Below are 18,605 nucleotides of genomic sequence, written 5' to 3'. Positions count from 1 at the left end.
ACTTCTGCTTTTCTGTGTAAGTGCGTGTGTGTGTGTGTGCCTTTATTCTCAGGCTTAATTCATTCCCCTATATCCTTATGAGTTTAGAAGATCTGTTTTTAAAGGCCTCTCTCTGATAAATAAGTTTCTCTCTGCTCAATATTTTTTCCTGTCAAGCAAGTTAAGTTTAACTCTCCTTTGTGTTAGAATAAAACGCTGATGGATATTGGTTTGCATAGATCTCATAAGAAGCAGAAAAAATGATTTAATATTTTCTATTTGCAGTGGAGGAAAAGACTTGGAGAAAAATGACAGCGTTCAAGATTTCTTGCCACTGCTAGACTGAAAATCAGTGTGATTTGTTGCTTTGCTTTAGTTACCTTTCTTTGGTTTTGCTTGCTGCTTTTTATATGATCACCACTGAATTTAAAAGTAATTAAGCTAAAACTTCATTAAAATAGGTGACGTTATTTTCAGGCTCAGAAACTTCTGAATCAGTAAAAATTGGACTTAGAATGCTCTGCAGTACAGATACATATGCTCTTCTTCTTCACCTAATTTACTGTTATCTTCATGTTTTTCTGTAGGGGGCAATAGGCAATAACAAATGCCTCCTCTCACACTCTTTAAATACAAACAGAAAAACTGCAGGCAAAATGATGGCTTTACCAAGTCGACTAGAAGTCCAGAATGTGAATTACAGTCCTTTATTGTGGATCTTTATGCGTGTAAGATAAGAGATAACCTCTATTAATCTAAAAAACTGGCTAAACATTTGTCCTGATTCTCCAAACCGTTCAGATTTTCATATATGAAAGTTCTCTTTTGGTACTTCAAGGGAGCCCTGTTTTCTGCATTGCTTAACACACACACATACAGTGCATAAATTAAAGGAAGCCCATGGGCACACTGTAATGCCAATAATAAAGAAAAAAGAAGCTGCCATTTCGTATCTCTAACAGACAATTCTATATGAAATGAACATGTTTCTTTTGAAGTAAAACAGGCCCTGATCTGTGGAGGTATTTTAGAGCTGTGTGGATGTGGTGGTTAGGGACATGGCTCAGTGGTGGACTTGGCAGCGTTAGGTTGATGGTTGGACGTGATGACCTTAAAAGTCTTTTCCAATCTAAATGATTCCATGACTCTGTGACCTTTGCAGTGAACCTGTGCAGACTTCACCTGCAAGTCTAGATCTACTAACTGTCCAGGGGCCTAAGAGCTATTGCGTTAAAAACGAAAACAAAGCAAAGCAAACCAAAAAAACCCCAAAACAACAACAACAAAACCCAAACAACCAAGCAACAAAAAAAGCAACAGCAAGCAAACCAACCAACCAAAACAAACAACCCCCAAAACCACCCTGAACACGCCAAACGTTTATTTGACTACACTTCTGAACAATTCAGTTTTAAAATAGACAACACAGTCATCAGGGAGGGCAGAATAAAGAAGAAAAGAATGATATTCGTCCTTCTTCTGCACACGCATCTGTGTGATGCAGATGTTTCAGCCACTCAGTGGCTGCAGCTGTGCTGAGCACAGTGGCCATTCCCCTTGGCTGTCCTTTCCAACACCCTGTGGCTTCCCCTCTTCCTCCCCCAGCCTTTGCTGAGGTGCTGGCTCCTGCATTACCTAAGAGCCAGCATTATTTCCCTAAGCACAGAGCTCCCTGAATAGCTCCTTTATTCCTTCCAGTCCTGTTTGTTTTTTCCCTTGATCAGCATGATTGTCAGCAACCAACCTTTCTTTAATTAGCAATAGCAATATTGAGACATTTTGTATTTGAATAACATCTGACATGATTTAGAATAGAATTCCTGCCAAAAAGCTGTGCTGCTGCATCCTTAACTTTGCCCTTCTGTATGACCCAAGCAAAATCCCATGAAGAGAATCTTCCTCAATCTTTCTCTAGCTCTCACTGCACATAGCCAAGAGGATTTTATCTTTAGTGGTTGTGCATGGCATGAAACATGAATATTAATAGGTGAGAAGAGGAAATGAAATTCAGATACAAGATTTTTCTTATTGGTTTTGATTGTTCCAAGTGAAAATACAAAATGCAAATATGAAGCTACTATAAACAATAAAACATAAAAGATGAAAAAGATGAAAGTGTATTACTAGGTTGTAGTACCAAAAAAACTGTATACATGAATTGAAACATCAGAAGTGACTTCAATTCCCATTCAAGCACAACGATGTCCTCTAGCACAGAAAAAAAGAAGTAACTAAATTTACAGATTGAAGTGGTTGTGCATTGGTGTCAGGAATATATTTAGAATGCAGTATTCCTTCAAGGCTACTTTTTGTGTCACACAGTATCAGATTCCAGTGTGTTACATGGGAAGCAGTGTTTCTCTGTAGGGTTTCTTATGCCAGGATGCTCCTCAGCAGTTTATTAACATAATTCGTTGGCTTTCCATACATTCAGTATTCACTCTTTAGGAAGTTTTTCTACCAAAGATTCTTTGCTGTCATCCACATCTCTGTATAGATACTGACTTCATATCCTTTTTACTTCATGTTCTAGTTTGACTGAGATGGGATCACTAAATTCTGCATAGAGAAACAAGATCATCTCAAATCACCGGAAAGCAAATACGTTACTGCATTGTATTTGTAGCTTATTGAAATAAAAGAAAGACATTCATTATGAGCCTAATGTCCTTAAAAGGCAGTTTTAATATGTTTAGAGTTACTGCTCTCTAATCACCGTGCGAATGCTCTTTGAAGAATCTCATAAATCTTCAGGAGATATAATTGTACTTTGCAACAAGGAGTATTAAAGTAAGACTCTCTAGTATTTAAAAGATGAGACTTAACATGGAATTTTTTGTTCTTTACTTTCATTTGCTGCAAACCTATTTAGCTGTGGGTAAGCACACATTTTGCTGAACTTATCCTTACAGTGTATGATAGATCTATGGCCTATGTAGGTGTCTGGAGAATAAAACTCATTGCTAATTGTAGTTGGATATTTCACCAGTAAGGCCCACGTAAGCACGTAGATAGATGTATGCTCAGATAACATGGCTGTATAAAAAGGCAACTCCTTTATGTGAGAGCTGCTCCAAAAGTAATGCTTCCTATCTTATTATATTGGCCAATGACATCACAGGTGGATTTTGGTGGATGGGAAGGTTGAGCCTTAACACCAGTATTCTGTTTCATTTTGTTGCCACGTGACAAATGGCAGCAGAGGGGCAGTCTGACAAAATGGTGTCTGATATGGTAATGTGTATGAAGCAAAGGGGTGGAACTGAATTCCTCCATGTTGAAAAAATGTCGCCCATTGGTTTTCACCAATGCTTGCTGAATGGAGAACAAAGAGTGGATGTGAGCACGGAGATGTGGTGGGTGGTGTGTTTCAGCAGAGATGACTGATGTGAAAGAAAAGCATCATTCTATGAACAGCTGTTGCAGGTTTTTTTGAGTGTGGAATGAAGGCTCTTGTTCATCGCTGGTGAAAATGCATAGCTAATGGTGGTGGCTATGTTGGAAAAGAGTGTTTTGTGCTGAGAATTGGCTATTGTGTTCTTTCTATCTGTTTTCATTTTCTGAGGAATAAATAGAAGGCACAACTTTTGGAGAGACTGCATAACATTGGGTAATGTAACATTTTTTGGAAGAATGTCTAGGATCACAAATATTAATTTCTCTCTTATGTGTAAATTAGGAATTACTGAGAACAGTTGATTTTCAGCACTTTCAAAACAGAAAAAGTGAAATGTGAATATTCTATATATATATTTTTTACTTTGTATAATAATTTGTATAAGTGAGGTTCAGTGATTGCTCAAAGATGTCATATTTCCTTCAAGTTATTAATCTGCTGTTGAAAAACATGTTTTTGTTTTAATCCTTTTTGATTAAATATGTTATAATTCTTAGATGAAGGTACAGGCAGTTTCCTAATCGCTGTACTGTAAGAAAATTGTTTAGTTCCTTGTGTGACAGCTAATAGATCTATTTGGGTCATTCTGTTGCAGTGCAATGTACCTATCTCCACAATGCAGCCTGGCAGCTGTTTTGGCATGTTTGTAACAAAAATTAGAAAAGTTTAACATAAAAAGAGGTTTTAGTGCTGTTTTTCACTCAGCACTCTATTAGTCTGATATAAGCTTCTAAATCACAAAGTCTTCCATTTCATACATAAGTCTTCCTCCCTCCCATTTGAGTTCAGAGCCAACATGCTCCTTGCAGCAGCATGGCACACAATCTAGTTTCCAGCCTTGATGGAAGGGCAGGAGTGCTATAAGCTCAAGGCAAACAGTACACTTTACATGGTCTGTCTTGATCAGTCAAAAGCCCAAAGCTACACTGAATTGTTTTTCTCACTAACTGTTTCCCCTCTTGACCACAATGCCACGAGGTATCACCTTGGTACTTTCTTCTAATAATGTTCCAACTTTATGAAATGAAAGTATTACATCGTGTCTAGATTAACTGTGTCAGCTTGTACTGCTATGCGTGAAAAGAATATGTTGTCAAAAGCATGGAGAAGTACAATCCATTTAACCTATAGGTGATGTGATCTTTAAAAGTAATGTGTAGCTCTGGGAGAACCAACAAACATCCCCCTGAAGTGTGATTGTAATAGAAAATGAAGAGTCACAAAGTATTGACATACCTTACAACTAGGAATCAAAGCTCAGCAATTTACCCAGAAAACTTTTATATCTACAGCTGCAGTGTACCTTGTTGTGACTAGCTCTTACATTCTGGCAATCCCTCATGAGATGTCTGTTCTACTTCAAGCAACTTTTTTAACATGGCTCTAGTATCACTGTTCCCATGGTATATAGAATTAGGTTTTTTTCATAAAGCCTGTTGTGTGAAATCATGAAACAGGTTAGGGATTTCTTCTAGGTCTGATTACAAAACACGTTTTTGGGTTGTTTCCAGAAGTTTTCCTGTTCATCTGATCTTATTACCTGTGCCCCGTGAAGCTGTTCCTGACAATATGAATTCATTAGTCTAAAAATGAGATTTATTAACTGATGGTTCCCATTGAAGTCTGAAAGGGAAATGTGTGAGCAATGTCATTGCCATCTATAGGAAAGAAAATCTCCTGTCAAAGCTCCTTTCACAGTATTTAAGGATGAGAAATATCCCCTCTCTCTAGATAAATACATGTTTATTAGATAGGATTGTCATCAATGAAACATTTAAGAATTTGCTGCTATAGGCGAATGTATGAAGGGAGGAGTGAGGGAGGAGGACCTGAGCCAAAGGTTTGTAATTATTTTTCTGCAATGGGTCATGGGCAGTAATATCCCTTAGAGTTCTTCCACATATGCTCATATCTACCAAAGAATATTGTTTCATGACAGACTTTGTTATATCTTTAGACAAAGTTAGATAAAAAAGTTATTTTGGTCATTTTAGAGCATCAGTCCAGATAGATTTGTATATTGTTTAACAAAATCAACAGAATTGGTAAAAATGACTGGAAAAAATAAAACTGAACTTATGTCACCCTTAACATATACGAAAAATAATATTTTTCCACACAACATCTTCCTCATGAAAGCTATCATTTGTCACTTTTTTTTTTTTTCAGAGTTCTTGGCATTTATCAGTTAAAAGCATCAAAACTAGCAAAAAATTATCCTTGGTTCTCAAGTGAAAAAAAACCCAGTAAATAATTACACATAAATTATAGTTTCTATTATTGAATATTAGAGAAATTCTTATCTCAGAATTCTCAAGTGATGATGCTTTGAGAAAACAAACTCTTAATTCCCCACCAGGATTCACATTTTATTAGTAAAATGCAAGTTCAAATTAGATAGACAATAACCTGTGTTCTGCTTTCCCTTGTATCTACATTAGATATGTATAACATACTGTTTGTAAGGCCTGACAGAAGGCTCAGCTTTTTAAGGAACAGGGACTAATGATCTTGGAAAACATTTTCTTCAACTTCTGCTCCACTTTATTTAGGAATTTTGTGGCTGCGGTATAGATGGATTTCTAATGTGCCCTATTCTTCCACCCAGAAATGCTGCCAGATGGGATTAGAGGCCATTGGTCATTTGCCCAGGATTCCTGAATGATCCATAAAATACCCAGAGCAGTAACTAGTTCTGAGAGAACTGCCATGTCCAGAAATCCCAGACAAATGGCCAATGGTCATGTACAGATCAAAAGCATGTTGTGTGAATTAAAAATGTTCCCATGTGAGTTCTGTATAATGTTGCACCATACGTAGACCTTTAATATTATGTTGCTATAACAAAAAAATAAAATCAAACGTATGGTCTGTTAAACAGGAAAAAAAATGGTAGATTTCAGGAGCAATTTTTTAAGAGCTTAGCAGTAAAATAGAGTTGCATATAAAAATATAGGAGTGTATTTTTAATTCTAAGAAGCATTATTGTTATATTCCATGCAGTGTTATGATTTCTGCTTATCTTTTCTTTAATTGGGTTTTAAAAGAAGCAAGTTCTATGTCTAAGAAAGAAAATCACTGCAGAAGGTTCTGCAGGTATGAAAGCAGTGTGCTGTAATTTACAGAGGAGCATTAGCAAGCTGAACATTTTTGTGCTACAACAAGGAGCAGAAAGATGCAGCACCTTTCTTTCAGTGCAGCGAAAAGCTTTATGGTAAGCACAAGCAGTACTTTTTTGCCTCTTATTTCAGCTGGTGGAGGAACGAAAAAAGGACAGGTAGAGATGCTGAACAAGATCTAGTGCCAAGCTGTATCAGAGAAGAATACAATTTCTTGAATTTTTGAAATGCAAACATATTTTTTTATGGTTTATACTTAGGGAGCATAAGCATTTTGTGCAGGTAAATTAGTTTTCTAGAACTCTAGTCAGTTTTCTGACTCTCAAGACAGAATAGTCTTCATTATCATCTGTGGTCGTGTTCTGCCTGGTTTCTTTAACTCTCTCTAACAAGCCTTGGAGTTTGCAGAATCACAGAATGGTTGAGATTGGACTTCTGGAGATCATCTCATCCAAATCCACTGCCACTGCTTGATCACTCTCATAGTAAAAAAGTGTTTCTTGATGTTCAGATAAAGCTTCTTGTGTTTCAATTTGTGCCTGTTGTATCTTATCTTGTCAGAGGTCAGCACTGGAAAGTCTGTCTCCCTCTTCTTGGCACGCTCTGTTCAGGTATGTACTCACATTAATAATACACACAGCCTCTTCATTAAGCTGAACAGTCCAACTCTCTCAACCTTTCCTACTTGGAGAGGAAATCCTCTTGTGTTCCTTTGTTGGACTCTCTCCAGCATGGCCATGGCTCTCTTATACTGGGGAGCCCAGCACTGGAAATAGCACTCCAGGTGTAGCCTAACATTTGCTGAGTAGAGTAGAAGGAGCAGCTTCAACCTGCTGCCAGTACTTTGCAGAATGGATACTGCAAAGTTAGCCTCCTTTGCAGCCAGGGCATACTGCTGGCTGATATTTAACTTGGTGTGCAATGCCATCCCTTAGATTCTGCCAAGATGTTTCCCACCAAAGTGGGCTTCTAGAGCTGACTGCACGGGGTTCCTCTCAGCCCATGTCTGCAGCCTGTCAAGGTCCCTCTGGATGGCAGCAGCACCCTCTGATATATCAGCTGCTTCTCCCATGGAGAAGCATGACAAGGTTGTGTCATCTGCAACCTTGCTGAAGGTAAACTCTGCCCCATCACTTAGATCATTAATGAAGATGTTAATTAGGATTGGATTGCCACTTGCCCCTTCAGCCTGTTTTCAACTCATTCAGTGAAAATTCTCCATATGAAAAGTAATCACTGTATTACTGATGATGCCATTTTGTAACAGTAATTCTTTACAGAACATCCCATTTTTTCCCATAGTATTTCAGAATAAATGTAAATATGATCAAAAAATTTTTGCTGTTGCATATTGTGAAGAGAAAATGTGGGATTAATGAAAATGATGAAAAAGGGATTAATAACTTTAATATTCGTTCATTAAACAGCTTGTATCAAGTTTAGTAATTTCTTTTTGGAATCAGAAGTGAATGTAATAGTGTAAAAGGGAACAAAGCAAAACGCACTTTTGTTGCAGAAAGGAATTTCCTTTCATTTTCTTCTTGTACGTATGACATCTGATTTGTCTATAACCCCCTAAATTTTCTTGGCCAGATTCTTGGCTCATATCAAGTTCATGAAAGCAATTATAAAGGGACTTTGCTCAGCAGGTTATCTGACCATCAGACTGTCAAAGGTAGAGGTAATTTCCAAGGACATACCAATTTTCCCTTACTTTAATTTGCTCTTTTAAAGAGTAGTGATATGATGGGCAGATGTATGACAGATTAATTGCCTAATGACAACCAAAGTGGCTGCAGTTCAGTGATGTGAGAAGTGATCCTGATATAAAACCTGCACCAGCAGAACTGTAGACTTAGGTGACCTGCTGGGTCATTCTTATTTCTGATGCCCAGAATAAAGTTATAGATCATGTAAATCAATGTAATATCCTTCTAAGAGGGAAATGTTATAAATATAAATGATGTTAATTGTATATTGTAAGTCCACAATTTAGAACTTAAAGTAGTTCTACTCTCTCTTACAAGATGTGTCTAAATGCCAGTAGTTTTCAATCAGTGCAATGAAAATCTTAATGGCTAATCCAGTGGCTTTAGAATTAAATGGTTATTTATTTAGCTGAAAATGTAGAAGACTACAGTTGGAGTGGAAGATCATAGTTTCCTTACCCTTTATTATGTGGTTTTGATAATGATCTGTTATGTCACATCATGGTTTCATTTCTCTAGGCTCTGGTGTGGTGCATTTCTGTGTACACTTCTCATGACTGACTTCAAGTGAGTACAAAAGAAATTGACATACTTCTTCCTTCCATTTGCAATATTCCCATAAGGAAAGAACCACTACACAAAATTAAGTAACACAGATCTCACCATAATGGTTGTTGCTGACATTTATTTATGGCAGAATAACTGTGACAGGATGCCACCAAAATTACTGCTGTGGCTGTGGTGAGACACATGTCACGTTTCTGCACCATGCATTGGGTAAGTAATGCAAACTATCTAAGTGCACATTTGTAGGAAATGGCAAATGCAAAGCAACCCTTATACTGAAATGAAAGAGGATAGAAAACAGCCATGAGTTTTTAGTTTTAGCCAAAGCACTCCAATGTGATGTTCTGGTGCCTATTCACAGTAACTACTTCTACAGCAACTCAAAGCACCTTTGGGGTGCAGATGGCTATGTTTAGAAAATGTATTAACATCATCTAACTAGAGGAGGAGAAAGAACCCATCTCCACAGTGAAGAGACAAGTCATGTGAGGATGAGACAAGTCATATGAATATGAGAACAACACTTTCTGTGATGGTGCCAGAGACATTTGGTGAAATGAGCAGAGCGTGTTTCAGCTCACAGAGAGAACTCACAGAGAGAAACTCATTCCAAGATCAGAGTAAACACTGAATTGATCTAAAAGAACAAGTACCTTGCTAAAGCTATTAATTCAGTGAAGCCATCATCTATGTGTGCCAAAAAGCAAGGAGTGGAACATCTGACATCATTAAAGAGAGACTCAATTGGTCACCCGTTACAGTGGTGGGAGAAATTAATCTCTGAAATTATTGAATTAGGATCAACATAGCATCCAAAAACTTTCTTGGTTTGGAAAGATAGTGCACAATAGGTATTGTGTAAATTGGCAGTGCATCATTTTATTGGACACTAATTTTCTTCCCAGCTCTGTCCAACAGTTAACCAGTTTCTTCCTGATCCCTCAAGGTAAACAGGTGCATCACAAATGATACAACTCCACAATGTAATAAAAGTTCAGGTGGGAAATCCTTTACAGCAAGAGACACTTCCCAAGGCATTGCTATGGCAACAGATGATTTTTAGATGAACTCATTGACTTTTTACTATTCAAAGCTAACCTGAACTGTTGAACTTGCAGCAAGTTTATAAATTGAACCCATTCTGAAGTATCCCAGGACCTGATGATGCTCTTTGAAGGACACAGAAAGGGAATCTGTAATAAGCTCCCACCAACATTCAGTGCTATTCCATAACTGGTTATCTGCTCTTAGGCAGTGGAGAAGGAACAAGGAAGGGAGTCTCTCTGAAAAGGCCTCTTAGTACAGTGGTTTGTGAAGTACTTGTAGCATCCTTTGATTAAGGCTGAGTATTGCTTCAATGTCAAAAAAGGGAAAAAGCAAATACTCAAGGCATGATTATTTCACCGCGGTTCTTACTTCACATTGGCTAAACTAACCAGTAAATCAATGATAACTAAAGTTCTGATTTGAGATAGCAGTTTAAGTTAAATCTCTATCAGGTAGTGAAATGAGCTTCAAATTGCCTTATTTGACTTAAAAATTTGCTTCCTTTTTGATACATCCCTTCACTCCAGTAATAAGATCTAGGTGATTTAGGATTGTAAATGCCATTTTGAAGAAGTTTGAAGTTTGATTTTCAAAATCAGATGGTTGTCCATAACTGCGACAATTCTGACTGTTAAGGAATTGTAAACTTTAGGTATCTGGAATCTCCGTTTATTTTGCAGAGTTTGGACAAACCACTTCACATTGTTCCAAAACAGCCTTGTTGTCAAGTCAGAGGTAGAAATGACAGCTTCCCAAATGTACCAGCATAACTATGCTAAGAATCATGTATTTGAGGACACAGAGTTGTTGTTTTTCTGACCTTACTCATGGGTTTCCAAAGTTATATTTCTCCTTAGAACTCCCTGGGAATCCCTGAAATGAGAGTAAACTTTCTGAGACAAGAATGCGGTGATTTTCTATTTTATACCACGCTTTAGTACCTCATTGTTCCTCTCAGTAGAGAATGTAGTGTGGAAATAACTTGTGTCCTCTTCAGCAGAATCATTTGTCTGCTTGACAACTATTCCCAACAGTTATTTTTATCAACTTGGATAATATTTCTGAATTTTATCTTTGCTATGTGGAAGCAAATTATAAATGTATGCTTTGAGATGAAAGATTCCCATTGACTTTAGCAGATTTTCATTATATGTTATATAATCTCTCTTCTATAAATGACTATGTCCCTTCTCCTTTGGTCTCAAGGAACCATTGGTGGATCCCTTCACCTTTTAGAACTCTAATATCTTTCAGTCTGGAGAAAACATTAATAATGGAGTTAGAGATTTTTTTTCTTTTGTATTAAATACAATTAATTTGCAGTCACCACATTTATAATTAATGTTAGATTATCAGTCTTCTGGTCTTTGTTATTTTTCATTTATTTCTTTGCCTATAACTTTTCTCCCACAGTGTGTGGCTTTCCATTTTCAAATCCAGTTTTGCTAATAATATCACACACCACATATTTTGATTCATCCATTAAAGAATGATTAAATAGACTTAGCACTCATAAGCAACTACTTCAAAGTATCCATAATTCTTTACTATCTGACTCTGGAAGAATATGACATTCTGAATGTCATTTTTACTTCTCACATGATATTTAGCTACATTTCCTTCTAACTCTAATTCAAATTCTCTGTCATGTAAAATCTAACAGGAAGGTAGGGAGGCTGTAGCAGAATCAAGAATTAAATTATTTCTTCCAAGCATACTGGTTAAGAACAATTATTTTTTTATTCACAGCATTTTGCTTTGCTACAATGGTGGTATTATGGAAAAAAAAAAATTCTGCAACTGACTAGAAATCCTATATAGGAACATATTTTTATTTTTTCCCGATTCCTAGCCCTTTCAATTTTTTCTTTCCTTTCTTTTTATTTCTTTATGCACTGCCTCATACCATAAGCTCAGTTGGTTCATGTAGGTAAGCAGAGCTGGTAGCATAAAGGACACTATTCCCAATCACAGTCTCTAGGCATTCCTGCAGTATAAACCATAACATTACAGGATTCTTCTCTCCCTTGACTTGCTGCCATATCTAGACAATGGCTTATTATGAATCCTGCAAACTGCAGAACAACCTAGGAAAACTATCAAAGCACTAAGATGTTTTGACTGTAATCTCTTTGAGAGCTTGGTTTTATCACCAGTATGATCAGAGTGCTCAGCATTTCACATGCTGGCTACTATCCCAAGGAACCTAATCCCCCATTTCAATCCTTTTTAACCAGATTTTAATTAGGCCATAGTAATTTGAGTGTATGCATGCTCATATACACAAATTACCATCATGCACACTCATGAACACACATATACACACAAATAAATTGTTTATTAAAAAACTTTTTTTTTTTTTCTTTTTTTTTTTCCCACTAAGTAAGCAGCTTCCACATGGCTTTAATTTCATGCTGGTAACACTGCACTACATATGCTCATTGCTTTATATATCTTGAAGCCACAACACATGGATCAGACATACTGCCAGCCTTCAGCTCAGTAGAAAAGCTACACAAAATAAAGATGATGAAAACAGCCTAAACAAACTCTTTTGCTATCAAGGAAAGACAATGCAAATGTAGGCAATAATATTAATGAATGCTACTTGCTTATTTTTTCGGTTGTATAAATATTTTAATAATTATATGTATGTATAATAAAATATCCTCCAAGATAGGAGGGGACTGAATAGAATTATACGTCAGAGGTACGCAGTCACATAAAGTGACTAAAGTCAGAAAGTCATTAAGAAAAGGTTCTTTTTCAGAGTGGGATTTTCATAAGTTGTCAGATTTTGTTTGTAAACAAATGCACTGCAATGCCAAAGGTCTTGTGAAAGAGTCTGGTCAAAATTAGAAGTTCCAATCTGGAAAGTTATTCCCCCCATAGAAAATTATTTTAAAATATGTATTTTAAAAAAGCAGCTTTTTTTTTTTTTTTTTCTTGAAGGCAACTTGTGATACTTTCTTTAGAGTCACAGTAAAGATTTTTATTTCCTTTACTCACTCCATCTAGGCAAGATGCATGTGGAACCACTGAGGTGAGGAACTACCTTCTGTGGGAGCTGCAGCATGGCTCAGGTGTGTCGACAAGCGCTTTAAAGGCAGAGCAAGATTATGGTTCATCACATAGAAGCCTACATGAATGATTACTTTTAAATTTCTTTGATCTTATTCATGAAAATATTTCAAAAACTTTGGTAGAGAATGTAAGAAAGGCGGTAATGGCTTCATTTTTCTTGATATGGATACAGCAAGCTGCTGATTTAGCTCTTTGAAGACTGGGATTTGAGTAGAATAGCTGGAAAGGAACCTTCAAAGGTCATCCAGTCCCACTGCCTGACCACTTCAGCTCGTGCAACATGGCCACAGTAACAAGACAGGCAATGCTTCTGTTTAAAAGTGATTTCAATTTTTGAGGAGTCTAAAGGTCATCCAGGCATCTGGATATGCAAATCCAGCTTTGGAAGAGCTACTCCTCGATGTGGAGGATACTTTTGGATCTGGATGTTTGGCCTTCTTGAAAATTTGTCACTGTACATAATTTTCCTGAGATTTCTGGAAGAACTCAGCATGCTCCATATATAGTTGATTTGCCCTGGGTAAGTAAATGTGCTTAAGATAAAAAATAATAATAATAATAATTTTTAAGGAAAAATATTTTATAAGGCAGTTTTAAAAAAGAACAAATCCTAACAAAAGCAATGGTTCCCTGATTCTTGGTTGTTACTTATCTCAGGGGATTATTTTGCTTTGTTCTGTGAATTGTCAGTCTCAGGTTCAATTAACTGTTCATATTTTGATTAAAAATATGGGGTACTCCACTGCTTTGGTGTCATGGTTTATTTTGGTGGATTGTTTTACACCTTCCTTTCTATATGCTTTGGTACACTTGTTCCTCCACACTGTATAATCTATTTGCACTGTCATGTTACCGAGTACCTAAGTATTTGTTACATGCATAGGACTTCTAGAAGTGTATTAAAAGCGGAGTTTTCCCAGATGATTTTACTGCCGTAATTTAGTAAAAACTGCTATTCCCAAGGTGTGCTTGATTCTGCTAGTATCATCAGTACTGCTGTTGAATAATCAAGTGTGTTTACAAACAAAATTAGACTGGCTTTTGTTCTTCCAGAACAGCAGGGGTAAATCTTCTTTGGATACAAAACAATGAAGATGTATGGAAGAAGAATGGAAGAAGAATACATCAGCTGATTGCATGATCTCCATGATTATATGACAAAAGGAAGAAAAAGTAAGGTAGGATTGGTTAAGAAACTTAAAATGACAATCCATTTTCCACCTTTCCAGACCGCTGCAAACCAAATACTTTTCCTGAGATTGAGGATGAAACAAGAGGAACAGATGTTGTTCTCCTACTGGCAAATTAATTGAAAAATTAATGCAGGGCCTTGTTCTTAAAGATACAGGATCTTGTCAAAATTCCAAAATAGAATCATAGAATCATAGAATATCCTGAGTTGGAGGGGACCCACACGGATCATAAAATCTAGCTCCTGATTTCCCATAGGACCACACAAAAATCAGACCTTATGTCTGACAGCTTTGTCCAGAACTGCAGCAAGCTCAGAGGGGTTTTAAATATGCCTTTGCTTATTAAGAAGTATTAACACATACGAAATTTATTACTTTTTTATTCAAATATTTATTTATTTATTTATTAACATATCTCAAATGCTACTTTGCTTCCACTACTGTTTTTCTTTTTCAGCCTCTCAAACCGTTTCTCTGAGATCTCAGACTACCGTGTTTTTTCAGTCACCTCTCATTCAGTAAGACTTTGTGAAACACTGACTTGTTGGTCTCAGGAGGGACATTTTCCCCACTGTTGCCAGTGCTGCTGGTGTTTTATGGTAACAAGGACTAAGGGGAAAACACTTGTCAGTGGAACATCTTGATAAACAGTCCTTTTGCTTCTACAATTACCGTATTTCTTGATTACCAGGAAATAGGCACTTGATAAACATGTGGTTTCATTGTTTACCCATTCTGGCTTTCAATTAGAACCAGAAAGCTATAATGCACATTAGAACACTGCTTAGTTGGGTTTGAAACTAGGCAGCTAATTAATGACTAGACATTTCACTTATTTATTTAAGGCAGTCTCCAGAGACTTCAGTGACTGGTTTTTACAAAGATAATAGGCTTGTTAGAAAGCTAGAGTAATAGCATCTCCTTTTGGAGTTTTTTTCTTGCTCTTTAAATCATTTGTTATTATTTTTAATTTAAATACTTTTGTCTGGGTATCAGGTATTCAGTACAAGCATAGCATTTCTCCACGCATGGTAGACTGGATTTTACCTGTTTTTACCCGTATTTACAGCATTGTGGAGCTGCTGATCAAATCATGTTATCTGCACTGTTTCACTGTCATCATTTTTGTTTAGCTGCTAAGTATGGTTAATCAGTTGCACTTTGTTGGGCTATCGTTTGGTAGTTCCTTTTATTAGTAGCTGATGCACAAACTTGGTACCAAAGTGTTGCTGATAAGTATTACAGCATCTCTTGGCTGTACTTTATCCAAAATCATTTGAGTATCATCTTCTCTGGTTTCAGTCAAGAGCTACTAATGAGCTGCATGCATTTGTTCTTGTGTGAAGTCTGTGTAAGCAAAGGCTGAAATCATGATCAGTCATGACAGAAGATTTTATCACACAGAAACATGCATGCCCAGGCATTGGAAAGAGGAGAGAACCTTAGGTGGGTGCCAGAGAGGAAGATGGAATCACTGACCAGCAGCATCAGCAGGTCAGACTCAGTTGAAGTGATCATTTGATAATATCAGATTAGGCGTAAGTTTCCCTCAAGACCTCCCAGTGCAATAATGACACATTTCAAGCCAGGTTTTTTTTTATTATTGTATATGAAAGCTTTTTGCCTTTTATCTTAAGCTGGTTAAAATTCAGGATGACTTATTAGATCAATGGACAGCACTCATTTATGAAACAGGGCAAGTATAACAGCACTGCCAAGCAGTAAACAGCATTTATTTGCAATTGAAATGCAGTGTATAAAGTGTGTACTACTTCATATACCTTAACATACAAGGAGAGGTCATTTTAAGCAGCCAGTAATTAATAGCACATGAAAGAATCCAGACAGTTTTTCAAATTACATTAGATGCTTAAATCTCTATTATTTTCAGTGAGAGCTAAGCATATAATTTAGAAAAATCTGTGCTTACTCATATTAAAAAATGAGGCTGGAACTTTAAGTTTTTAAAAAAATTCCTCATAGTTCATCTCTTTCAGTTAGCAAAAAGTTACATGCATTTGCGTGTTGCACAGATTCCCATTCACACAGTCTATATAAAGTGTGTTCATGAATATAAAATGTATGTATATATGAAAATATGCTATTATTTTATATTAGTACATGGCTGAGCATTTATGCTAACACTACGCAAAATAAGGTAGGCCAGCTACTAACAAATGTTTTAAGATAAAAGTCACATTTTCATCATACTTTGTGTCTGTATGCATTATATATATCTACTGTCCCTTTTTTAGACTTAAGTGACTCATGTTGTTTTGAAGTTGCTCATTCATTTACATAGCTGAAGGTTGTGCTGATACCCCTCAGAAACATAACGTCTTCACATGAAGAACATTTCATATGTTTTTAGCATAAATAATGTGGTCATTACTCCTAAATGACACACATTGCTTATTAATAGGGCTAAAAATAGCTTTTTAAATACCTAAAATGCAATTATGGAAATAATGCAGAAATAATCACAACATGATCATTTATGCAATTTAATTGAGTGGTTCAGTGAACTGCTAGAATCATATGGCTGTAAGACAGCATCATGCTTTGCAGCCACATCTGTTGTCATTAATCTAACTTCCACTGAAATGCATGGGAAGACACCCTCTTGGTTCCACCAGAAATCTGCATTGATTTCTGTTGATTTCTGTAGGAAATGGATCCTTATCAATATGCTGAGTGAAATTCAAGACTGCAACCCTCATAGGTTACCTGGTGTTTTCTCAGAAGTTTGATAACAGCCTGTGTCTTCCAGTTGGTCATAATTATAAAACAAGAGATTAAATTCTGTTCACATCACACATTTCTGCAAAAGAAAATGAAATGCAAGAAGTTGGTCTTGTGATTTGGAAAAGTTTGTTGGTATAATCCTCTGCTGTTGCATGTAAAGACATGGAGGTTTTCAAAAAAAAAGCTAAGTGTGGCACTGAGAGGCATGGTTGGAGGGCATGGTGGGGATGGAATGATGGTTGGATTGAATGATCTTAGTGGTCTTTTCCAACTTCAATGATTCTATGATTCTGTGATAAATTCCTTTATGAAACAGGCCTCAATGAGGTAATCTGGCTTCTCTCAAATCACGTACATTTAAAATATAAATCTGAAATATTTCTGATATAAAAGAAGTTAGGAAGTATTCCCTATGGAAATCTGCATCCACAGACATTATTTTGTCGGTTACAAAATATACATGAACTGTTGGAATCTGCACTTACTTTTTCTAAAGCATTTTATTTATGGAGAGAAGAAAAAGTTCTGACAGAAAACTGATTTTAAAAACTAGAGTAGGGTGGGAGACAGCCTGCAGCAGCTGCTGAGTGAGAACATCTCTCCGGACCTTTTAAGACATAGCAAATGATAACTGCATTAAGAAATCTCAGGGGAAGATTGGTGTGGCTTAGGAACTTAATCAGTTGAATATGGACTCAAGTTTCCTCCATGGAACATGGCCAAAGCTGCTGTTTAAACATGAAGGAATAGAACTGTGAGTCACTTCTTAAGTTGCTGCACTTAAGATAAAAAGTTCAAAATTTCACTTTGGATAACAAACAACAGTACAGGAAAATTTTTTATTTGAAAGATAGTGTTAGATTCTGTACTTTTTCATGTAGAACTACTTCATCATAATTTTGTAATATTTTAAAACTGAAAACAAATTGGGCAGCAAGTTGTCCTAATCATGTTTAAATATCATATTTATATGTTATTGGAAAATTGAGAAGTTAGGGGCTACTAAAAACATCTGTGCTATAAGAAACTGCACACACAGTTGTCCTAGATTTGCTTCATCCTGCATACAATGCCCTCTGCAAGGCAAACTCAATCAAGTGTAGGCTGCATTTTTTTTTTCATTAAGAACATGTATTTCAATTTTAAAAAGTATTTCAGAGGGAGCAGAAGTTTTGATATTCTAGCAATGTAACTTGTACCTCTTACATTAGAATAGCATTGTCTTGGACAAAAATATTGTCAGTAATACAGGACAGCTTTGGCATCTGAACAGTTTTTCGTATTTAGCTTCCTATTTTTAGTTCACGATCGGAAAAGACCTAATTCTGGAAGCAAAGGAGAACAACATGCAATAGTAGAGGTCAGTAAGTACCCATAAAAGAAAGAAACATAAATTTAGTGGTGAAGCAGTGGAAGGAAGATAATGTTGCAAGAATACATGCAATGGTGAATTGTGAAAGGAGAAAGGAAATGTACATACTAATGAAGAGAGAGCCACAGGAAAGCTTCCCAACTTCAGCCACACTGCAGCAGTAAAACTACAGATGGACTTTCTTACTAAGGCTACTGGAAAAGGACACAATTTTTCTCTGATTTTTTATTGGGTGAGGAAATCTTAAGTCTTTCCATTAACTTCACCTAACCCTTCCAGCTCCCATCAATGAGATGTCAGAATCTAGAGAGATTCCACAATTCTGAGAAATAATTTTAGTTAAATGCGAGTTTTACAGGGTGGTATCATGTGAAAAAATGCACTGACTATAAC

At 36.4% G+C, this 18,605-nt stretch overlaps 1 long non-coding RNA gene across 2 annotated transcripts in view; it reads left to right on the top strand.

The window, feature by feature from the left end:
- LOC149916012 (uncharacterized) overlaps positions 1–14,149 on the top strand; it is a 28,360-nt gene extending 14,211 nt beyond the window's left edge. For both annotated transcript variants that reach the window (XR_016471071.1, XR_016471070.1), the window contains exons 3-6: positions 7,057–7,106; positions 8,724–8,771; positions 12,837–13,422; positions 13,956–14,149. This is a non-coding gene — a long non-coding RNA (uncharacterized LOC149916012). The remainder of the gene's footprint in view (positions 1–7,056; positions 7,107–8,723; positions 8,772–12,836; positions 13,423–13,955) is intronic.
- The last annotated feature ends 4,456 nt before the right edge of the window (positions 14,150–18,605 follow it).

This window comes from Phasianus colchicus, chromosome 14 (genome assembly GCF_987193195.1).
Source record: "Phasianus colchicus chromosome 14, bPhaCol1.hap1.1, whole genome shotgun sequence".
Lineage (NCBI taxonomy): Eukaryota > Metazoa > Chordata > Aves > Galliformes > Phasianidae > Phasianus > Phasianus colchicus.
This window is presented reverse-complemented; position numbering and strand designations above follow the sequence as displayed.